Raw genomic sequence first — 25741 nt, forward strand, 5'->3', positions numbered from 1 at the left:
GTTTCAAATCCTCTTTTGCCTTTAACCAATATGCAAGTATGAGAGTTTCTGCATGTAGATTGCAATGTATCTATGTATTACATAGAAAATGCATAGGTACACTAGAGCTTCTGACTGGAATCTATTGATGACAATAAATATAAAAATACTTAAGAGTTCATGTACAGCTTACATGTATTAGAAAAAATTGATTTAAAGTATTAGTTATTTTCTGTAGCTTGTTTCCTTATACAATATACTATTTATTATCTCAATTAGAGGCCATGACAACATATTTAAATTTTGAAATGAATGCCCAAAGTGGGCTTAATCTTTTAAACAAGAGTTAATAAAATTTCCAGTTAATCATATCTGGTCAAGTTTACACGTGCCAAATATGAAACATTCTAGAAAGATCAGACTCTTACAATAACAATTGATCATTTTTTGAAGAAATTATTTTAATTTATCTTTCAAATATATTGTAGTTTAACATGATGATAATTTTTCTAAAATTAACCCCAATTTACATATAAGTATGTCAAAATTTCCAATATAAATCTGAACGTATAGCATATAAGTTAAATCAAATTAGTTTGCCCAAGCAAAAATTTAGCACAAAAAAGCTCCTTTTAAACTAAGCAACAATTTTTCAAAGTAAATGATTACTAATTCCAAGTTGCTAATGAGTTATAAATGCTCTGACTTCATATGATAATGGTCTTCATTATCACTTCAAAAATGAAGACATTTCTAATTTAAAAATTACTGTATGCATTCAATTTTTTTCTTTATTGATTAAGGTATTACATATGTGTCCTTATCCTTCCATTGTCCCTCTCCCCTACCCATACCCTCACCCCACTGGTCTCTGTGTCCATGGTTAGGTTTATATGCATGCATACAAGTCCTCTGGTTGATCTCTTCCCCAAACCCCCACAGTCCCCTGCTTTCCCTCTGAAATTTGATGATCTGATTGATGCTTCTCTGTCTCTGGATATGTTTTTTGTTCATCAGTGTATGTTGTTCTTCATATTCCACAAATGAGTGAGATCATGTGATATTTATATTTCTCCAACTGACTTCTAATTATACTTCATCACCCTATTTCACTTATCATAATGCTCTCCAGGTCCATCTTTTCTGTGGCAAATGGTAGGGCTTCCTTCCTTTTTACAGCAGCTTAGTGTTCCATTGTGTAGATGTACCACAGGTCTTTAATCCACTCATCTGCTGATGGGCACTTAGGCTGTTTCCAAATCTTAGACATTATAAATTGTGCTGCTATTTTTTTTTGTGTGTGTGTGTGCAATGGTAAATGGGATTGTTTTTTTTCAATCTCTCTTTCTGTAAGTTTACTATTGGTATATAAAAATGCCATAGATTGCTGAAACCAGTTTGACTCAGTGGATGGAGAGTCGGCCTGCAGACTGAAGGGTCCCAGGTTCGATTTTGGTCAAGGGCATGTACCTTGGTTGCGGGCACATCCCCAGTAGGGGGTGTGCAGGAGGCAGCTGATCGGTGTTTCTCTCCCATTGATGTTTCTAACTATCCCTCTCTCTTCCTCTCTGTAAAAAAAAATCAATAAAATATATTTTTTAAAATGCCATAGATTTCTTGGCATTAATTTTGTATCCTGCCACGTTGCCAAATTCATTTATTAAGTCTAATAATTTTTTAATGGAGTCTTTAGGGTTTTCTATGTACAGTATCATGTCATCTGTAAATAATGACAATTTTACATCTTCTTTTCCCATTTGGCTACATTTTATTTTTTCTTCTTGTCTAATTGCTATGGCTAGTACTTCCAGTACTATGTCTAACAGGAGTGGTGAAAGTAGGCATCCTGTCTTATTCCTGTTCTTAGGTGAAACCATTTTAGTTTTTGCCATTTAGGAATGATGTTGGCTGTAGGTTTGTCATATAAGGCTTTTATTATGTTGAGGTATGATCCCTCTATTCCCACTTTGCTGAGGGTTTGTTTTTTTGTTTTTATCAAGAAAGGTTGTTGGATTCTGTCAAATGCCTTTTCTGCATCAATTGATATGACTATGTGATTTTTATCTCTCAATTTATTTATGTGATGTATCATGTTTATTGATTTGTGAATATTGTACCATCCTTGCATCCATGGGATAAATCCTACTTGGTCATAGTGTATGATCTTTCTGATGTACTACTAGATCCGATTTGCTAGAATTTTGTTGAGGATATTGGTATCTATGTTCATGAGGGATATTGGCCTGTAATTCTCTTTCTTTGTGTTATCTTTATCTGGTTTTGGTATTAGGGTGATGCTGGCTTCATAGAATGAGCTTGGAAGTGTTCCTTCCTCTTGAATTTTTTGGAATAGTCTGAGGAGGATAGGTTTTTAGTTTTTCTTTGAATGTTTGGTAAAACTCCCCTGTGAAACCGTTTGACCCCAGACTTTTGTTTGCGGGAAGCTTTTTGATAACTGCTTCAATTTCTTCCATAGTTATAAGCCTATTGAGATTTTTAGATTTTTCCTGATTGAATTTTGAAAGGTTGCATTTTTCTAGGAATATGTCCATTTTCTCTAGGTTGTCTTATTTGTTGGAATAGAGTTGTTCATATTATTATTTTTTTTTCAATCCTTTTTATTTCTGTAAGATCTGTGGGTTTTTTGTTTTGTTTGTTTGTTTTTTTGCTTCTTTCACTTCTGATTTTGTTTATTTGGATCCTCTCTCTTTGCTTCTTAGTGAGTCTGGGTAGAGTTTCATCAATCTTGTTTATTCTTTCAAAGAACCAGCTCTTGGTTTCATTGATACATTGTATTGTTGATTGTTGTTGTTTTTCTATGTCATTTATTTCTGCTCTGATCTTTATTATCTTATTCTTTCTTCTCTCTCTCTCTCTCTCTCTCTCTCTCTCTCTCTCTTTCTCTCTCTCTCTCTCTCTCTCTCTGCTTTTCTTGTTGTTCTCTTTCTAATTCTTTAAGTTGTAGAGGTAGATAATTTATTACCATTTTTTTCTTGTTTTTTGAGGTCAGCCTGTAATGCTATGGACTTTCCTCTCAGGACTGCTTTCACTGTGTCCCATAGGTTTCGGATTGTTGTATTATCTTTGAATCATTTCCAAGATGTTTTTACTTTCTTCTTTGATCTCTTTGGTAATCCAATTATTATTTAATAACATGCTATTCAGCTTCCAAGTGTTTGAATTTTTTATTGTTTTTATTGTAGTTTATTTCTAATATTATGCCATTGTCGTCTGAGTAGATGCTTGATATGATTTCAATCTTCTTGACTTTGAAGAGACTTTGCCTGTGACCCAATATGTGGTCTATATTTGAAAATGTCCCATGTGCACTTGAGAAGAATGTATATTCCATGGTTTGGGGGTGAAATCTTCTGAAGATGTCAATTAAGTCCATCTGATCTAGTGAGTTATTTAGAATCGCTGTTTCTTTGCAACAGAGATTTTTTGTCCAGAGGATTTATCCAGTGATGTCCGTGGGGTATTAAAGCCCACTACTATTATTGTATTGTTGTTGTTCTCTCTCTTGATATTTTGCATCAAATTCTTTCATAGGACATGCACAAGCTAATAGAAGCATACAGTTTGAAAAATGAAGCTGTAGAATGTAATTAATTTGGTAAAGTATATGACATATAACACATGCTTAGACAATTGCCAGTTACTTCAAAAAGAGAGTATCTCAGAAAAATTTTTTAAATGTAATAAGGTTTTCATGTTGCCATTCAATATACATATATGCCAGTTGTATGTGCAACTCTCGGTTATTTCTTCCAATGCAAGTCAGTAGATAGTTCAAATCATTTATGAATTGTATCCTGTTATGAAAAATGTTAAAACTGTCTTCAGACACAGCTTATATGTGTTGGTAAAGGAAGGGAATAAGAATGATTAGGGTGAGGGGCAGGAAACAGAAAAGCAAAGACCCTTTTCTGGGTCATTTTATGGTGTCTTGAAGGCCTTTCTATCTTGACTATTTGCATTTCTAAGTGCTTGCTATTTACACTGGAGGGTAATTGTAAATAAGACTTTTGTTTGTTTGTTTACTGTTACTTTGTGGAGGCAGGCCCTACTATGGGCTCTCCCTCTTGTGGCCATGGGAAAAACGTAAGGACCCATGTTTCCCTTTTCTGGTGTTCTTTAGGTAGAAAAACAAAGTGGCATACTGGATTTAGGTAGAAAAAAAAAATGAGATTTGGTAGTTGCTTGGATCTATAGAATAAAGGAAAAGGTTAAGTCAAAAATGACTCCAGATTATGGGCTAGACAAAGAGAAAGAGTTTTAGCCAAGATAATGCAAGAAAATAGTTAGCACAATAGGGTGGTTAAAATATCTGCAGTGAATGTGTCACGTTTCTGACACCAAATGCATATACACTTTACACACTATTTTGGCAAATCCCTGGCTGTTTTTATTCCTGATTGCTACTGAACCTTCTAGTAAAATGCTTATAGTGTTATTCCCAGGTCTGCAAACAGTCCTGCTGCAGCTGCTCATGAGCAATGTTGACAGGCTCTTTGACAATTACCAGACTCGTCTTGTCACCCTGTTCATAAGTAATTTATTCCAGAAGTTGCTTCCTTCATTGTTCAGTTTCTTCAACAGCAGTGGTGATGTCATGCAATGTATCTGACTCATGACAACTTATGTTTATTCTATAATAACAGTGAAGAAGCAGCATTGAAGGTCTGGAATAGATTGAGTTCAGTTTCTAATGTGTTCAATTTAAATGGTCAATTTGAGATTTTGGTCAGAGCAGTGCTATCCATTAAGAATGTATTAAATTTTCTAGTAGCCAAAATTTAAGATAAAAAGAAATAGGTAAAATTCATTTTAGTAATGTATTTTATTTAATCCAAAATATTATTTCAATATATAATTAATATGAAAAATATTTTACTTTTTTGTGTCTATGTTAAGTCTTCAAAAACTGTGTTTTATAATACATCTCAATTTGGAGCAGATGTATTTCAAGTCTCACCATTAGCTAGTGTTTTTTTATTGGACAGCAGAAGTCCAGGGACAAGAGAGGGGGCACTTCAGGAAGTATCAGTGAAGAGGAATGAAGCCATGAATGAGGGAGGATAAGATGATTTTTGGCACAGAGTTTAGAGAAATCTGGTAAATCTCTCCATTTTCACTCATTGGGCATGTAAATTAGTAAGAATAGCTGTCAGAATAAACTCAGGAAGTTACTAGGTTAACCAGGTGTTCTAGAAAGGAAGAGTGAGGTTTCCAAAGAGTTTGTGTTCAAAAGCTGCTAAGCAGTCAACAAGGATTTCCTGACTCGGTTATGTTGAAAAATAATCCTTGTGTTTGAGCCTTGGCTAATAAGAATCTCTTCTCAATGAACTAACAAATCCCCTGCTCTAGTAAATACAATGTGAAAGGAATAATTCAGTCCTTATTTCCTTTTTTATTATACACAGACCTCCTCAAAAGTATCAGCATGGTCTTGTATCACTATAAAACCTTGTGAATGTGGATGCAGAGCTATTGGTAACATGAGAAGTCTAGGAGATGTACCAAAGTTATTTTCTAATTATAACAACACTGTAACATAGGAAAGTAATATCAGGAGGAAAGAAGTTGAAGAAAAATTGAGTAAGACAAACCCTGTCCTAAGAAATCAACAACAAAAAAAGTGTTCAAATAGAAAGTTGATGAGCACCTATAGAAGACATTAAACTCCCTTTTTCATGGTGACATTGGATTTGTTTTTGCAAATTCTGTACTGGGCAAGTGAAAGCTATGTTATGGCCTATAACTTTCTGGAAGGCAGGACATTTAAGAAAATATATGCAGATAATATAATCAGAAGTGGGTCCAGTGGTGACAGAGTGAAGGGAGAACATTTCCATGTGGGTGGAACTGAAAGGGTTGCCTTTGCTGCCTTGCAGACTCAGCACGTGGAGTGGCATTCCAGAGAACCAGGAAGATGACCCCAAGAACAAACACACCCCATAGTTTTTGAAGTCTGGTATAGGAAAAGAAAATATCACTCAGATTTTTAGAGACTGAGGTCACCCAGGATTTCAGTGTCTATATGCAGTCCACATGCATATTTCATGTTTGCTTGAGCTATAATGTTTTCTATTAACTGTAACTCTTAATGTGCCTTTTTGGATTTGAGTACTTTCTTCACATTTCAGATATTTCCTGGAGTGCTGCGATTTGTCCACTTGGTGGGAATTAAATTACTTCTTGGACTATTAGGTATCAGTGACTATATAATACTACATAGAATCATATACAGACTTGTTTCTGATTATTATTTTTTTAAAAAGACTTGTTTTTTTCTTATTCAATTTTTTTCTTTAAAGTGAGAAATAAATTTATGATTATTTAAGGGTTTCATCCTACCTAATAAAAGAGTAATATGCAAATTAACCACCACTCCACTACACCCCCAAGCCATGCCCACCAGCCAATCAGAGCAAATATGCAAATAAACTCAACCAAGATGGCTATGGCCACAGAGAGAAGGAGGGAGGCTTGGATTTCCCAGGCATCAGTAGAAGCCAAGCTTTCCACTTGCCCTATCTGGCCTAGGCCTCCACTCAAGGCTACAAAGTTTCAATTATAGAAGGTAAACAAATCCAAACAGAAATGGTAGCACTGAACAAGCAGGAGGCTTGGCTCTGCTCCAGGCTACAAAGTTTCAATTGTAGAAGGTAAATAAATTCCAGATACCAGGGTCTCTGCTTGGGTTGCCAGGGGGTGTGGCTGGCCTGCAAACCACCACAGGCCCCTCGCTCAGGCCACCCTAGCCCCAAGGGAACACCACCCTAATCTGGGACACCCTTGAGGGCAAACCAGCTGGCCACCACCCATGCACCAGGCCTCTATCCTATCTAATAAAAGAGTAATATGCAGATTGATCATCACTCCAACACACAAGATGGCTGCCCCCATGTGCTCAAAGATCCTGCCCCCATGTGGACACAAGGTGGCCACCACAAGATGGCCAGCAAGGGAGGGCAGTTGGGAGGGACCAAACCTGCAAGGGATGACAGTTGGAGGTGATCAACCCTGCAGAGGAGGGCAGTTAGGGGTGATCATGCCTTCAGAGGAGGGAAGTTGGGGGTAAACAGGCTGGCAAGGGAGCAGTAGACATCAATCAGGCTGGCTAAGGAGTGCTCAGGCTGGCAGGTAGAAGCGGTTAGGGGCAATTAGGAAGGCAGGCAGGCGAGCAGTTGGGAGCCAGCAATCCTGGATTGTGAGAGAGATGTCCGACTGCCAGTTTAGGCCCAATCCCACCGGGATCGGGTCTAAACAGGCAGTCAGACATCCCTTAAGGGGTCCCAGATTGGAGAGGGTGCAGGCTGGGCTGAGGAACACCCCTTTTACCTCCCCACCCCTGGCCCCTTGCATGAATTTTGTGCACCAGGTCTCTAGTTAAGTTATATTTCAGTTTAATCAATGCATATCTACACTAATAAAAGAGAAACATGCAAATTAATCATATCTCCACTACACCCGCAAGCCACACCCACCAATCAGGAGCAAGTATGCAAATTAACCCAACCAAGATGGCTGCTGCCACAGAGTGAGCAGGAGTCTTGGGTTTCCCCAGCAATGAAGGAAGCCAAGCTTCCCACCTGCCCTGGCCAACCTGGCCTTCACTCAAGGCTACAAAGTTTCAATTATAAAAGATAAATTGATCCCAACAAAAATGGCAGCAGCCACAAAGCTGGAGAGAGAAGGAGGCTTGGGTTGCCCCCGGCAATGGAGGAAGTCAAGTTTCCTGGCCGGCCCTGGCCTCTGCTCAAGGCTACAAAGTTTCAATTATAGGAGATAAATCAACCCCACATACCAGGGCCTCCACTTCGGTTGCTGGGCGGGCATGGCCAGCCTGCAAACCACCACAGGCCCTTTGCTCAGGCCATACCATGCCACCTTGATCTGGGACCCCCTTCAGGGCAAATCAAACGGCCCCTACCTGTGCACCAGGCCTCTATTCTAACAAACAAAAGAGTAATATGCAAATTGACTGTCACTCCAACACACAAGATGGCTGTCCCACATGTGGTCAAAGATTCTGCCCCCATGTGGACACAAGATGGCCACCACAAGATGGCCAGCAAGGGAGGGCAGTTTGGAGAGACCAGGCCTGCAAGGGAGGCATCAATCAGGCTGGCAGGGGAATGGTTAGGTGGTGATCAGACTGGCAGGCAGAAGCCATTAGGAGCAATCAAGAAGGCAGGCAGGCGAGCAGTGTGAGAGGGATGTCCCAGATTGGAGAGGGTGCAGGGTGGGTTGAGGGACACACACCTCCATGCATGAATTTTGTGCACCAGGCCTCTAGTATCAAATATTTTCCTTATTTCATTTTTATTTTAACTTGAAATGTAGTGTCTTTATTAATGTTACATACACATGCATGTATTTCAAACGTCAATTTTAATAACTTTTCACACAAACAGTGAAACCTCCTCTTGCCCCTCTCTGTCCTTGAGCAACAACTGTCAATAGATTAGTTTGCGCTGAAACCATTTGGCTCAATGGACAGAGCGTCGGCCTGCAGACTGAAAGGTCCTGGTTTTGATTCTGGTGAGGGGTATGTACCTTGGTTGTGGGCACATCCCCAGGGGGGGGTGTGCAGGAGGCAGCTGATTGATGTTTCTCTCTCATCGATGTTTCTAACTCTCTATCCCTCTCCCTTCCTCTCTGTAAAAAATCAATAAAATATATTTTTTTTAATAGATTAATTTGCATTTTCTATAATTGAATGTAAATCAGATCATATACTAGTAGTATGTACTTATTTTTTGGTTGTCTTCTTTCACAACTTAATTATTTTCCTATTCATCCATGCTCTTATATTTATCAATATTGCACTCTTCTATGGCCAAGTAATATTCCATCACCGTTTGTTTATACTTTCATTGTTGATGGACATTTGCATTATTTCTGATTTGGGATCATCCTAATTACAAAAACCCTGGGTCGGTCATGACCAGAGGCTCAACCAACCAGAAGTCAGTCCTGCAGACAGTGCTGGATTGCTGTGGTGACCTAGTGCTGACTGCTGAGGGGACTGTGAATCAGGCCTGGACAGAGGCCCAAAGAGAGAAGCAGGGTCTGATCCATAGCCTGTGTGGCAGCTGTTGATCAGCACTTGCCTCTCTCTTTCTCTCTAGCCTGAGCAAGCAGCTGCACCTCCATTTCTTTTCGAATTGGCTGGCATAGAAAAGCAGTTGGGGAGATATCAGGTTTCAGGGGAGGGCAATTATGGGTGATCAGGAAGGCAGAGGCAGTTAGGAACAATCAAGCTGGCAGGGAAAGGCAGATGGGGCAATATCAGGCTGGCAGGGGAGGGCAGTTGGGGGCAACCAGGCTGGTAGGGGAGGGCAGTTGGGGGCAACTAGGCTGGCAGGGGAGAGCAGTTGCGGGTGAGATCAGGCTGGCAGTTTGGGGCAACCAGGTTAGCAGGAAAGGGCAATTGGTGGCCAGATCAGGTTGGCAGGGGAAGGCCATTGGGGGTGAGATCTGGCCTACTGGGGATGTCAGTTAGGGGTGATCAGGCAGGCATGCAGAGGGGTTAGGGGCAATCGGGCAGGCAGGCAGAGGCAGTTAGGGGCAATCAGATAGGCAGGCAGGTGAGCAGTTAGGAGCCAGATTGCAAGAGGGATGTCCAACTCCCCATTTAGGCCCAATCCCTGTGGGTCCAAGGGGTCCCCGATTGGAGAGGATAAGGGTTGGGCTGAGGGAACCACCACCTCTGTGCACAAATTTTGTGCACCAGGCCACTAGTTACATATAAAGCTATGAATCTTCATGTACAATTTTTAATGTGGACATATGCTTTCACTCTTCTTGGGTAATCACCTAGGAGTGCATGACTGGGTCATATGGTAACTCTATTTTTAGCTTTTTAAGAAGTTACCAAACTGTTTTCCAAAGTCGCAGTGCCATTTTCCATTTCCACTAGCCATGTATGAGAGCTTCCTCACTAATACTTGATATGTTCATTCTTTGTTATTTTAGCCATTCTAATAGGTGTGTAAAGATGATGTAGAATATCTTTTTATGTGCTTATATGTCCATTTTGGTAGTATCCAAATTTTTTACCATTTTTCTATTGGGTAAAATGTCATACTGAGAGTTGAAGACTTAAGGATTTTCTTGTTTACATGGTGGTTTGGAATAATAATACAAAATATGTAAGGACTTAGAAAAGTTAAAATGATCTCATGTTCTGAATCCAAATCAGGAATTTTAGCTATTTATATAAAAAGTTTCTAAGGATATAAAATTAAATCACATCTATACATTTATCATATATCTAATATACATGTAAATCGATTTTATAGAAAATATTAAAACTATATTAAATTTGAATGGCTAATGCAGTCAGTCATGGAAGGAATATTTCAGTATTGTTTGGTTTCTTTTTCTAAGTGTTTATGTTAGAGTGTATTCCTTATCCAGCACTCCTCACACTTTACCTCAGGTATGAGTCATGTGGGAATCTTGTTAAAATTCAGATTCTGAGCCAGCAGGTCTAGTGTCAGGACTGAGATTCTGCATTTCTCATAAGCACCGAGGTGCTGTGCTGCCTTCTGTCTGAGATCATACTCTGACTACCAGCAAGTCCTTAGCCCTGGGGAGCCTGAGAACAAGGAAAGGCCCTAAACTCCTTGCCTTCAGGCCACAAGCAGCTTTGTCCCATTTACAAGCATTGGCCGTTTTTCTGCTGACAGGAAACACTGTTATAGAAGACATATAGAATATCCTTTCAAAGACAATAAAATGAATTGCATTAGTTTACAGCTTTGAAGATAGTATTTTATTAGGTGTATCAGTTAATAATGCAGATTTTGTAATCAAAGAAAAGATAATAATTTCAAGAGAAATGTCAAAAGTGCTTTATTCAAAGTAATGTCCCCCATCTTTCAGGTAATTTGTGGAAACCATCTCTGTAGAACTTTTCTTGTTTTGAGGCAAACTATTCAGAGACCAAATTTTCCACTTCTTTTGAAGTGCTGTTCAGAAGCTATCTATGCCATCAATCAGAACTAGTGGTAATCTGAAGGAGCAAGGAGCAAGGTCTAGTTAATACAGCGGGTGGGTTAGTACTTGCTAGTCAAGATCTTTTAACGTGAATTTAACTAGTTTTGAAGTGTGTGATGGTACATCATCATGAAGCAAAATTACTTTGCCATGTCTTCTGGAACATTTTGGTCATTTCACAACCAAAGCATGGTTCACATTGATTATTTGTTGTTGGTAGTGATCAGTATTAACGGATTCACGTGGTTTTAGAAGCTCATAATACACCATACCTTCCTGATCCCACCAAATGCAGAGCATTGTCTTCTTTCCAAAGCAATTTGGCCTTGCAGTCGATGTTGATGGTTGACCTGGATCAACCCATGATTTTGTGTGTTTGGGATTCTCAAAATAAATCCACTTTTCACCACCAGTCACAATTCAATAAAAATAAAATAAAAATAAAAAAAGACTTCCTTTTGTGCCATTGAAGCAACATTTTACTGATAACTTTTCGGTTTTCCATTTGTCTTTGGTTCAGTTGATGTGGCACCCATTTTCCTTCCTTTAAAATCTTTCCTATTGCTTGTAAATGACCGGAAATTGTTTGCTAAGCATTGTTTAATCTTTCTCCAAGTTGTTTTTGAGTTTGACATGCATCTTCATCCAATATTGTTGGTCTTCAAACTTTTTATTGTAGTTGATATGAAATTCTTTCTCTTTCACATTGAAATCATCACTTTTAAAGTGTTTAAACCAGCGTTTACAAGTATCTTGAGATGGAGTAAGTTCACCATAAACTTCCTAAAGTATACGATAATTTTTTCTTCAAAATAAAGTAATGAATTAAAACTTACTGCCAATGCTCTTTTTTTGGCACAAAATTCAATATTTTTAAACATAAAAAATATCTGTAATGTTAACAGCTTCAGCAATTTTGACATATGAAGCTTTGAAGCTTGCTGTCAATACAACAAATTGGCATACATATCAAATTGCACATATATCAACATATATGTAACTCCACCTCCTGAACAAAATCCTCATTATTAACCAGCACACCTACTACAATAGATAGGACATTTGTCTCTGTGCACGCTGGCTCTGCTTCACCACAGTGAATTCACCTTGCTTCTGCTAAGTTTCCACCACCCCACTCCCACAAAATAAATGTTCCTCCACTTCTTAAAAGCTAAAGGGGAGTAAAGATGAAAGAAAGAGTTGCATGTAAGTGTAGCAAAAGAACTAGATAATAATGAAAGACCTATCTTTTTCATTTATTCAGCAGATACTATTCTAAAAGCACATTTGCATATGGTCTGTCATTGAATATTTTCCATCATCCAACGAGCTGGGTATTATTATCTTCATTTTACAGATAAAAAAAACTGAGTTTCATAGAGATTAAGTAACTTGTCCTAGGTCACCCAGATCACAAGGTAAGGACTCAAGAAATCTAGTTTCAGGGTCTGTTCTCTTAACTCCCATTGCCCGCTAAAGCTGGGGTACCCTCAGACACAAGTGTGTGGATGGGTATGGGTGTTTAAAGATATGTTTGAAGGACTACACCTGGTGGAGAAACTACTTGGAGTCAGAGCAGCTGTTGGGGAAGGCACAAAGGAGAATGGGCCTTGATGGAGAATATACTTGTTTTACATAGAATGCTTCCTGTCTTTGTTGTTACAATCCTCCCATCCTCTCTTGAAAATATATACTAAATGCTCTATTTCTCCCCTTAGTTTTCATGATTTTCTGCCCTTGAAGCTTTTTCATAGACATAACTTATGCCAATTAAATATTATTACTAATAATAGCTGTAGAAAATGAAGTTAAAACCAAATACTTTTGTGATTTTTTAAAAACAGAATTATTTATATTTTATCATTACATAGATTTAATAAAGGTAGCTATATTTCCAAAAGGTAAGTTTAGACACTTGTATTTTGCAAAAGCTTTGTTTAAGGAGGCAAAAATGTAAATTACTTACTTTTTTTTTGAAGCCTAATACACTGACTTTTAATTATAGTTTCCAGATATTTAAAGGAAATATCCTTTCATTCTCTCCCAGAGTAATTTCTAGGCCACCTCTAGAATTTCTTTTGAAATTTTTTCCTTTCTTTTTTTATACCAAACAACCTACATGGCTTCTTTTCAGATGCTTTCTAATACTGCCACATACCTATATTTCAAGTGACTCTCTTTTTGTTTATGGTGAATGCTAATTATTAGATTTAATGCTTTAAAAATAACCTATAATTTACCCTATAAATATTAATGTAAGAGATTTAAAATTTTTTTAATTTCTCCATTTTATAATTTACTTTTAAACACCATTCTTTTTTTGCCAGTGCTTATTTGCATACACAGAGGGATCATGAGAGGTCTCAGTAAATTTCAGAGAAATGGCAGTATGCAAATTTTTTACCTTGGCCTTTGTTAAAGCCAATTGCATACAAAAACATTGGCTTCTCATATAACTGGATTTATATGAGACCTAGGTTAAATTTTAAAAAGTAAATTTATTAAGTAATTAGGGTAGGCATCTTTATTTAAAAAGCAAACTAAGACATTTGACCTATGAAGTATAAATGCAGTCCTATCCCCACAGCATATTTACAAAGCAGGTGGCCAGTGCTTTTTGTCATTTAAAATTCTGTTTTTTGAAATTCTGCTGCTGAAATGTCTGATTCTGCTTAAGAAACATTAAACAATCTTGCTTTGCCCTCCCCCCCTTTAGAGGTTGAAATCTTTATAACATTTAAAATATATGTATATAAATAAAATATATTTATTAATTTTTATTTGATAAAGCTTTCCAGGTGATTTCAAGTATATTGGATTGACCTAACTGAAAAATATTTCTTTAAAGAGAGAATAAATATTTGAATCACTTCAGGGTACGTGAAATGTTTCTAAGTTCATTTCTCGATTAGAGTCTTGAAATAACTTGGAAAGATCATCAAATATATATAATTTCCCAAAGATTACATTATATACTTTTTATAATTATTTTAAAAGATATCAATTAAATTTAAATTGGTTTTTATATTAAAATTTGGTCAAGACCATAAAATTAATTATTTTTTTAAATTAGACCATATAAAATATTATATCTTAAGTTGAAATTTTATCACACTTGGTATATCAATATGTTTTAAATTACTAATTTCTCTAGAGAAAATACAAGAATTATTTTCTCAAAAATAAATGTTTATGCTTTATGCATTTTATTACAACTATTGTATAATTCCTCCTAACTTAAAACTCTTGAACTTTAAACTCTTAAAAGCCTCAAATTCTAGCTGGTAAGTTAAATACTTAGCATTTCTTAGATTAATAACTTTATATTTAAAAAATACAAGACATATTTAATTCATAAATTTAATTCTGTCCTGTAGATTTTTCATATGAGGCAAACTCAGATTAACATTTTAGTATTTTGTCATTTCAAAATACCTATATATTCAATAAGTTTTTTATTATTTAATTCAGTAAACTTCCAAAGTTTTAAGTTGCCAAAGGCTTTGGGAAACCACATTTCTGGCTGGTAAAAGGAGGGGGGAGCTGGGAAGCAAGCTTGTAGCTATTGATTAATTAATTAATTTTTAAAATTTCTTTACTGATTAAGGTATCACATATTTGTCCTCATCCCCCCATTCCCATCCCAAATCCCTCCCCACGCATGCCCCCCCCCCCCTCCTGTTGTCTGTGACCACTGGTTAGGCTCATATGCATGCACACAAGTCCTTTGGTTGATCTCTCCCCCTTATCCCCACCCTCCCCTACCTTCCCTCTGAGGTCCAACAGACTCATCAAAGCTTCCCTGTCTCTGGATCTGTTCTTGTTCATCAGTCTATGTTGTTCATCATTTCTCCTAAATGAATGAGCTAATGAGATACTATAAATATACTTTATGAACCTAAAATGAGACAAGCAATAATGGTTATGCTGAGAGGCAAATGAATCAATCTGTAGTGAGTTTCTTTCTGGGCCAACAGTTCTTTTGAGACCCAATTTCAATGTCAAACAGTTCCTTATGTGTACATGTCAGCAATGATATATTCAGTTCTGGATGGTGGACAAATGATGGTAATGCAGGCCCGACCCTCTCTGGTTTGGTCCTGGGCAACATGCAGTGATGCACAGCTGCTGACTGCTAGTGTGGCAAGGCATCGTCAGCGACTTCCATCTCTGGATTGTTTCTCTTCTGTGTTCGTGGCTGGAGCAGTCCTGTCAATTCTTGTCTATTGCAGGAATCCACATGATCTCAGAGTTGTTTTCTAAAAATATTTTGTTAGAGTATTAAATTTGACCGTAAAATAGTAGTCAGCTTTTCAGGCTAATTTAAATTGGCTAATTGAAATAAGAGAATATTCTGGAAAAATTAAGTGTACTAGACAAAAAGCTGTTCCTAAAATGTTAACTAAAATTTTTATTGGTAGTTCATCTCATGGTAAAATTGTATAACATGTGATGAACCTAAAGCAGTCATATTTTAATGCACAAAATTAAAATTTAAAAGCTATCAAGACTACATTATAAACTTTCCAAAAGCCTCCTAATATTTAAATTTTAAAAATGGGGGGTAGTAGAAGAATATCATGTAAGGAAAAATATCCTGTAAGTTACATCTAGAAAATTTTTACAATAAAAAATAACATTTATTTGTAATGATAACAGCAAATACCCATGTAAAACATACATAGTGTCAAAATAAGCCAAAGGAAAATAATTTGGGGAAAAAATGAAAAAGGATTACAAGTCAAATTTATAGAAAAGATTCCTTTATTAACTTTGGTTGAGAAGCTTGTAGCTATTTAAATGTAAAATCGCCACATTCTTTCTGCTGGGGAAAATGCAACCAGCCAAGTGACCTCCTTCAATAGGGAGCGAACCCTCACTATTAATACACCTATAATTAACGGAAAAGTTTTACCTCCAATCCTTCATTTTAGTTACATCCATGTTTTAACAATTTTGAGATTTTAAAGCCAATTATTATTATTCAAGGCATTTTCTTTGGCAAATTCTTTAACAGAGATAATTTACTGACTTTCTAGTGGCCTAAATGTTAACTTTGGAATGCAGTCCATTATTATTAAAAAACTACCAGTGTTATGGAAATACAGATCTTGTTGCTTAGAACCGGCCTTTATCTTTTCCTTTGGTCATCTCCACCATCTTTTTGAGGATAAAACAGCTTTGGATTCATTCTGAAGCACCCATAAAGAGATTAAACTTAGCTAAAAACCTTGTCCAACATTGGAGGGAGCACTCTTTTGTTTTAAGCTAGCTTTCTCTCTTTACAAGTACAGAAATCCCAGACACATTCTTAAATTTTGAAAAAAATTTTAAATGAAAGAATGGGAAACAAAAATCATGGCAAAGATAAGACTTTTTAAATAGTACTCTCAGGAGTGGATGTCCATTTTATAGGATCACCAAGTGTCTCTCCACCCTCATATCCTGTTTGCTTTGGGAAATTTAGTAATGGATCTGGCCACCCAGTTTTTTTTTCTTATTAAATTAAAGGCATACTTAATAGACTAACAATAAACACTTTAAACAAATCAAAAATGACAGAAAGAACAATAATCATACAACATACAGATAAGACTTAATAAATCACACTTTTTTTCCTGAATCTTTTCCTAGTCCATAGCATTGATTGACCTTTAAAGTTATTTTAGCTTAAATCTGCCTGTCCCAAAGCATCTTATGGTAATTTTTAAACAAAGTATCAGAGAGTTCTTCAGGAAGAGGATTAACAGCTCCACCCTCTATAGCTAGAAGCAGAGGATCTGGTGAGGCCTTTTTTCTTATTAAGGACTTTTTATCCCTGATACGAATTAGGCATAATACAGTTTGAACAAGACCCCACATAGTTAAATATGACAATGGCACTCTTTTTCCTTGAACTTTATTTGAAAGAGTACCTTTCGACACTTTAATTTATTTATCCTTTTGCATGGAAATTAAAAATTTACAATGATATTTTTGCCTTTTGGTCGAATCTTTCCCCATTATAGCCTGGCTTAAAACAAAAGAATTTCTTGCCTACCTTGGCTTGAGACTCCAAGGCTTGGTGCAAGTTTTACAAGCAGTGAATCTCCCCACTGAATTTTCAGTGACTTACCTTTACCAGTGATTAACTTCTTTTCTTTTCTCTGGCAAATATTCTTCTCCAGATGTCCTTGTCTTGGGCACCATAAATGCCTGGGTGTTTCTCAGCATCTGCAAGGGTTCAAGGAATCTAGAAAAGGGCTGTTTATAAATGAATAAAGAGACTAGACATGAAATATAAATTTGCAGGGGAAGCTTCTCTCTAGTGGTGAGCTCCCCAAATCTTCGGCCCCAGGGCTTTTTGAATCACAAATTCTGTCCTTTAGCAAAGCAGATATACATATCAAAGGTAAGGTTTGGTAAACAATAAAGGACCATCAGGTTGGGGGAATTACCTTTGGCAATTTGCTACTTATGAAGCTAATTGGATCCTGCTCTAGTGTTGTTTGAGTTTCAGCACTGGGTATGTTGTTTCTGGTACTGCTTGTGAGGGACTGGTGTAGGGCAGTGTCAGAAGTTGTTTGTGACTGACCCTGGGCAATCTGTTTGAAGCTACAAAGCAATCCAGCGTATCTCTGCCTCTGCTGGGGCTAGGTGTGCATGGGAAGGACCAAGCCTTGCACCAAGGCCAGCTTCCAACAGCTTAAAGCCCAGGGGAAAATCAGCAAAAGGCTCAAGGCACCCTGATCCTCTGGCCTCTTGCCTCCACCTACTGGATGCCTGTACTGCTCAGTCTCTGAAAGTGCCTCTGGCAATAATAGAGTTGCGTGAGATAGGTTCTCAGTGAGTCACCAGGTAGGGGTGAGGAGTGTTCACCAGATTAATATGGATTCAAAATCGGTGCCACTGTTAGATCTGAGGCCACTCATCAAAAATGCCAGGATGCACCAAGGCTAACTGCCACCTGCCAAGTGCCCACATACCTTTGTGGTGGAGTGGTGTCTCAGGGAGTCATTGGGGTGGGGGAGGCCAACAGAGCTTATCAGGTCTAACAGACCAAGATTTGCCATGTACAGGGAGTGTTCTGCATCAGACAGGCATGTAAGGCAAAAATAGCCCTGTCCTAGAACCACACAACTCAGTTTGTCCTTGATTCTACTCAGACTTCCTAGAAAGCCCCAGCTAGGCAGTGCAGGACCCCCAGGAATTGGGAGGGTGGGCTATTGGATCTCCCATGAGGGGTTGTTGCTGCTCAGGCTTGCAGGAAGGTGAGGGAAATGGCTTCCTTCCCATAGCCACGCAACTCAGTCTCTAGCACCCCTGAGTCTGCCCAGACCTCACCCAGGCATCTGACTCCTCTGTATTGCATGTTTCACAGGGTGAGGCAGGCAACAGGGGGTTGGGAGAGTGAAGTTATTGCAATCTCTCAGGCAGATGTTGTATGGATGGGAGTGCTTGACCCAAGAAGATGGTGACTGCAGAATGGGAGAGGAACTTAGCACAAGAACTATGGTAGCTCTCCCCAGAGCCACACAACTCATTCTGTCCTCACCCACGATTCCACTCCCAGCCATCCTCACTCCACTGGAGCCAGGGTGATTTTGTGCACTGGCCTTTTAAGAGGTGCCTGATTTCGTTTAGCAGACTCTCCTTTCTTCCTGGGTTACAGAATCCCGGCTGATTTTCACAGCCAGATGTTTTGTGGGCTCCTCTTATGGGCTCTGATCCTCTGGGCTTGGGAGTTAGGTATGGAGTTGAGACCCCACATGCCTTAGGGGGAGCCTTTTGCAGCTGAGATATTCCTACAGGCACCACATGTGAGTGCACAGATAGATTTTTTGTTGTCTGCCCCCTTCCTACAGGTATTGAAGTGGCTTCTTTTGTAAATCTCGGCTATAATATTTTTCAGCTAGTCTTCTGTTGGTTATTCAGGTTGATTGTCCTATATTAGTTATAATTCCAGTTTGGTCCTGGGCAGAGATAAGTGTAACTTCCACCTACTTGAATGCCATCTTGGGTCCTTGTTCATAACTTGTTCATAACGCAAGATGTGTTAGTTAAATGGATGTAAATTATAAAATGTAAAAGGTAATTATTTACAGTCTTTATTGAAAAATTTCCAGACCTGGCTATTGCCAATTGCTGGTATGGATTTACCGTTCTGAAATTTAAACAGTAACTTCTGGCTTTGGTCAAATGCTTTGTCATTAAATGTGGTGTGTTATTATATTGTCAAGCTATGTTTCATAAAAGATACTCCATCATTTTAAACTTATGCAAAACAGTCTTCATTTTATGCACATATAAACTTGTGAAGCATTCACATGTTGGTTTGGGATTTAAAACTTGGCAAATTACAGATTCTCATTTTTGTATCTGGCACTACTAGTTCCAAACTTTAAATTGAAACCACAGGTTTTATATGGCACTCACACTAAGCTAATGCTTTTCCCTCACATTAAATTAGCTGCTACTTAATGATTAAGAGTTCAGCTAGATGGCCAATAACATTAGCACAATAATATATCCAAGTCACTGTCAACTACGCAAAGGCTGCTTGAATTTGGGGCTGTTTAAAACCCAAATCCTGTCCATCATGTTGCATTAAAAAGTTCATAGCAACAGGTGACTGCCCCAATCTTGTATTTTTGTTTAGTTTAGAGGAAACCAATGAAAGGTAAAAACAAAAAGTCGTTTCCATCCAAGTTGTGTAAAAAACCTATCAAGTATGAGCCTTTATTCCTGAGTTGGGTGACACTGAAAATCATGACCTTGATACCTAATCCTAAATATCATATATTTAGAGATTTTTTTTTTTTACTTACATATGGTAATATGTTTTCTATAGAATCACTGCCAGATAAAAGAAATATTTTAGGGTTAGTGGGTGTTGGAGTCCATGAAACTTAGATTTGAGGCTGGAGAGTTTTTCTGTTTCTTAACATAATCATGTTACCAATTTTAGGCATATCACTCTACATTATAGTTTTTCTGGTCACAAAGAAAATGACATGACTGGAAGTTCATCTTGTCTAAACTGTACAGTCCTTAAATTTAAATAAGTTTGGATATCAAGGCATTAGGTTGGCATCAATGCTGCTGGCACAGGTTAAAGCATCTTTTGGTCTCAGAAAAAGACCCTGTTTCTGCCAAGCTGTAGGTCTGTTGGCACTGTTCTATAGTACCTATGTCCCACAGCTTCTTTGGTGATAAATGATCCATTTCAAATAAATGATATGGCAGCCAACTTTGCAGAAAGAATCACTTTCTAAAAATGAGAGACAGTTTTGTGGGGTCAAAAATGCACAAACAGTATGGTAAAATAAAGTATACGCTGCTCTTCATGGAAAAGATTGCTACTGCTACATTTGCCAGATTCAGCCAGTGAGCCAAAAGGTCGAGGAATCTGGCAGGGGCCAGAGAGTGCAGTTCCATCCTTCATCTGTTTCTTCTCCGTATTTATCTTGCTTCAGAAAATGCCGGGAATGTCTTTTCCTTCCGACTTGGCTCTTTAGCTCAACCACAGAAATACACTGGGCAGTTTCTCATAATTGTTTGGTTACTTATGGTGCAGTCAGTCTTTAAACTTGTGAGAAATATATTTTTCCATTGGAAATTTATGAAAAGCACCAAGAACTGTTTGTTTTCACTTTCTGAAAATGATTTCAGAAACAAAACAAAATCACTTTCTTTAATTGGCAGCTACTTGACTCAATACACAAAGGCAGGAGGCCAGCTCATTATTTTTAGCCTTCAGCTGACCCAGAATGGTTTTCCTGTATAAAAAGCTATTCACAGATGCTAGACATAAAAATTAATAATAATAATAATGATGGTATTTCAGACTTCATGAATAAGTAATTTTTGGCACTGAGAATATATCTCCTCTTTTCCCCTTGAAAACAGCAATCCTGTTATATATAAAAAGTAAACAGTGCTTGAATTAGCACATTGGATTCTTTAATGTGCCAAAAATATGCATGCATTAACATTCCCTCCTAAAGCACCTTTTTTTTTCTTTCACACACTTCTTTTAGGTTCAATAAGTTTCTGTTATTTTTAAAAAATATAAAATTTTTAGGTTTTTAAGGTCTGTGTTCACTATTTTTTGCCCCATTGCCATAGTGCAAGATGTCTCTTTGAAATGTCTTTGGACACAAATTTAAACCTATATGTACTAAACAAAAGTTTTAAAACCAAGTTAATTATAGCTTATGCAAATTAGAATCAGAGCAACTATGTCTGTGGTTCAGGAGTGATTGAGCATAATGGTTTATCCGTATGGTTAAAAAGTCAGGACTTGTTTATAATATCCAAGTTTGCAGTGAACTTTTAGGAAAAAGCTTCCCTTCTCTAGATCTTAGTTTACCCATGAATAAAAGTAAGAAAAATATTTCTAAAGTTTAAACTATTATTCTTTATAACCCAAATTTAAATCTTGAATTCCCGAGGTAGAAAAAAATCAGAAAAGCACCCAGAATGCTATGTTATAGCAATTAAAATGGCATGCGGTTTGAGGAGGTCTCTTTACAATATGGAGCTTATTATTTATACCTCTGCTTATTGTAAGAAGTAATGTAAAATATGCACACTAACTACTGCAAATACTGATATTTTCACTAGACCATGATTTTCTGATTGGGCGAAATCTGATCAAATTTCTAAGAGCCAGTTTTGCAGTGGCTAGAGTGTCTAAAATAAATTTCTAAGCGCCAGTTTTGCAGTGGCTGGAGCATCAGCCCATAGACCTAAGAGTTTTGGGTTTGATTCCCCATTAAGGGCATATACCTGAGTTGCAGGCTCGACCCCTGACCCAGGTCAGGGCACAGGCAGAAAGACAATCAATCGATGTGTCTCTCTCACATCAATGTTTTTGTCTCTTTCTCTCTCTCTGCCTTCCCTTCCTTTCTCTCTAAGAAATCAATGGGAAAATATCCTTGGGTGAAGATTAAAAAAAATAATAACATTTTTTTCTATTTGTTCTTACATGGTCACTTGACAACGAACCTACTTGTCAGGATATCTACCTGATCTTTTCATTCTATTTTGTATAAAGAGAAGTAAAAATGGGAGCCTCTTCGAAAATTGTCATCTTTGCCAAAGAAGAGAAGAAACACTTACCTTAGATATGTTTGTCTAAGATATTTTTCATCGCACCCAGAGACAGGAGTGCCTCTGAGGCCATCGATGCCATGTGGTCAGGGGACAGCAATGATGGAAGTGACTCCCAATGGCTTGGACAGGCAGCAAAGTTGCAGATTTATTTTACAGGGAAATTATATGTTGGCAACAAATTATCACATACCTTGATGTATATCTGGATCACATACCTTTCTAGTGCCAAAATGTGTCCTAAATTGTGCTTATACAGTTGCAGAAATCCTTGCTGTGGGGTAGTTTGGGAGTTGGAAGAGGGGGACTCAAGAGCCTGACTTAAGCAACATAGGGTCTAGCTCTTTTCTGAAAAGCCAGGGCAAGTCTCCATTTTTATACCTATCTGACAAAGGATGTGCATATGACTCAAATTACATAAAGAATTATTGTAACTCAGTAGAAGATAAACAACTCAATTAAAAATTTACAAAATATTTAAATAGACACTTCAATGAAGATATAGAGTAGCAAATGGGTAGATGAAGAGATAGTCAACACCACTAGTTCTCAGGGAAATGCAAACTGAAACCTCATGAGCCACCACCACATAATTAGCAGAATAGCCAAAATTCAAGACTGACAATAGTAAGTGCTCACAAGGGTGTGGAGGAACCCTCATATACTGTTGATGAGAATGCAAAATGGTACAACCACCTGGGAAAACAGTTTTCCAGTGTCTTACAAAGTTAAATATACACCATATAACACAACAGAGATCTGTTCAAGAGAAATGCACACATATGTGCACACAAAGACTTGTATGCTAACAGATGTAGCAGCATTACTCCTAATCACCCAAATATAAAAACAATAAAAATGTCCCTCAATTGATAAGTAGATAAACAACCAAAGCTACACCCACACGTTGGAATATTGCCCAGCAACAAGAAAGAACAAACCACTGACACATGCAGCAACATGGACACATCTCGCAAACACTGTGCTGAATGAAAAGAGCCCATTTGTATTTTTGAGGCTTAGTCGTGACTCTCTTAATTATCCTCATTAAGTTTGATTTTTATTAAATCAATGTCCATGCTTTGGCACCATTTCAAGTATTATCTGATAATTTTTAATAGTGATTATTAATCAGAACTTAATTATTAATGAATCAATTTATACCACTTACCCTTAATAATTAAATCAGAACCACCACTATGGCTTACCTGTATTTTTCATATTCACTGAAATCCTAAAAGAAATGATGTCCTATCACAAAAGAAATGATTCAGTAGTGAAACATTTAGACAAGGATACTGACAACTTTTAGGCACTCAAGCAGCCACAAGTCATTTTCTAAAACTAAGATCTTCAGAATTTTTTAATGTATTTCTTATAAGATATAGCCAATGATTTGCATGTAAATTTAGGTAGATTTTGAAAAATCATTTTAGATGTTCTTGATTAATATAATATATGTAAATATAATTTAGACAAATGTCCCCAAAGCTAGCTCATTTATTCAATTTGGAAAATGGATAAATCTGAGGGAGAAACCTACTAATTAGATAAATAGCACAGGTTGCAGGGAAATGAGCATCATTTGGTGCCAAACAGAACTGCATTTGAATCATGGCTGCTGCTTCATCATAGATGCTGCTGTTCGGATCAGGGGTTAGAATTCTGCCAAGTCCAGGCTGTGCTTGTGAGATATGTGGTAAAGTGGTCCTCCCTGGGCTCAGTCTCAGTCCTGTACATTGAACCAACTCAGTAGCTATCAAGTCCTCAGCCTCCATGTTCTCAGCGTGGGCAGATTCGAAGGGCTGGCTCACAGCAGCATTTCTCCTCTGGGCCCGAATGCTTGAGGATGAGCCCTGTATTTGTGGTGGACCTGGTGCTCTTCAGAGAGGCTGCAGGCAGGCTAGGCCACCCTTGAAAGTGGTTTTGTCCCCCTGTGGCATGGCCAGGATGCAGAAGTCTCATTAGTATCTAAGATATGAATGTTCTGGTGCAGCCACCTCTGCACCTTAGGTTGTATGTTTTGTTGGGACCTGTGTGATCCTATGTAAACTCACAGCACATCCTAAGGTACCTGATAATTGAAATTTGCATCATACAGGATATTTAGGTTTCTGTCTCTATCTGCAAAATCTTTTTTTTTAAATATATATTTTATTGATTTTTTACAGAGAGGAAGGGAGAGAGATAGAGAGCTAGAAATGTCGATGAGAGAGAAACATCGACCAGCTGCCTCTTGCACACCCCCTACTGGGGATGTGCTGCAACCAATGTACATGCCCTTGACCAGAATTGAACCTGGGACCTTTCAGTCCGCAGACCGCTCTACCACTGAGCCAAACTGGCTTCGGCTGCAAAATCTTTTTATTAAAATGTAAGCTCTCGGGCAATTTCTTCAGAGACCATATGAATCAGATTATATGTCCTCTGAATGCAAAATTTGGATGGTTAGTAAACAAGTACATATAATACAATCTATAATAATCTATAATAATAAAAGCATAATATACTAATTATACCTGATGTCCTCTGGACGTCATTTCGGATATCCTTCCAGACAAAGCCAGGCTGCGAGAGCCACAGTGGGCGGGAGCCAAGCCCCTTGCATAAATTCCATGCATCGTGACTCTACTAATTAAATAAATGGGAAACCTTGGCTTGAGTCTACCCTAATCAGGTTTTTTCTGTAAACACCATTTCTGTGAGCAAAAACTCTTAAACTACTATTGTACCTTTAAAAACTAACACTGTTTGCTATGCTTTGAACAAGGCCTTGTGTGATCTGGCTGCTGTCTGGCTCTCTGCCATCATCTTGCCTCTCTTTCCTTTATGGCATGGACTGCTGCATCCCTTTGATGATAGTTTTAGCACAGAACAGGGCTACCAGTCACAGAATACACATTTCAGCCTCACCAAACCTCAGTGTGACCATATGAATAAGTTCTCTCAAGTAAGAAGTGAGAAGTGATACATGTGACTTGTGTTTCTTGCCCTACATAAATGGATGCATGCATACCCCTTGGTCTGCCTGTTTCCAAAGGCTGGGGGACAGAGACCACTGCAGCAACTTTGGACTCAGAGACTGGCCAGTGCGTTGAAGGTGACAGAGCCCTGCTCCCAGCCTGGACCACTTGCACTGTTACATGAGAGAAAACAACACATCTAAGGCCATTTAAACCAATGAATTTGGGGTTCTTTATGTAAAAACAGAGTATCCTGACCTCAACCTAATATAGTCATGGTTCATGGCTTAGCAAGCGTTGGCTACGTTGATGTAAAGAAAACTATGCCCTTGGGTGGGGGCCTCTATGCACCAGGATATACTAGTGGAGAGCAGAGCAAGGCTGGATGCCCCTCATCGCGTCTGCTGGCACCTCGGTGCCCTCCACAAACTGCAAATCCATCTGAGTGGTCCCTGCTCAGGCTGGAATATGCTTCCCACCCCGCCCCACATGCTGCGTTGCTCACGCCCATCTTTCAGGTTTCAGATTCATCTCATTCTTGTTCTTCAGCAAAGTCTACGCTTACTCCCTGCCCACATCTGTGGTCTCCTAAGACTTGCATGTCTCTCCCTCTTTGTTATGCTGATATCATTGTTTGTCTCAGGAGACTGTAAGATTGCTGAGGGCAGAGGCCATGCTTGTCTCGTCCACTT

The 25741-nt window shown here is 38.1% G+C and overlaps 1 protein-coding gene and 1 long non-coding RNA gene across 2 annotated transcripts in view; one reads left to right on the forward strand and one right to left on the reverse strand.

The window, feature by feature from the left end:
• Positions 1–25741, forward strand: part of ODAD2 (outer dynein arm docking complex subunit 2) — a gene marked incomplete at its 5' end in the record, with an annotated part of 176154 nt that overhangs the window by 127363 nt on the left and 23050 nt on the right. The gene's annotated exons all lie outside the window — the stretch shown is intronic.
• LOC311618855 overlaps positions 14845–25741 on the reverse strand; it is a 94316-nt gene continuing 83419 nt past the window's right edge. The window contains exons 2-3 of the long non-coding RNA XR_014794385.1: positions 17108–17205; positions 14845–15251 (exon numbers count right to left, since the gene is read on the reverse strand). This is a non-coding gene — a long non-coding RNA (uncharacterized lncRNA). The remainder of the gene's footprint in view (positions 15252–17107; positions 17206–25741) is intronic.

This window comes from Pipistrellus hanaki, assembly GCF_964339955.1.
Source record: "Pipistrellus hanaki genome assembly, chromosome: 1".
In the NCBI taxonomy this organism is placed as follows: Eukaryota; Metazoa; Chordata; class Mammalia; order Chiroptera; family Vespertilionidae; genus Pipistrellus; species Pipistrellus hanaki.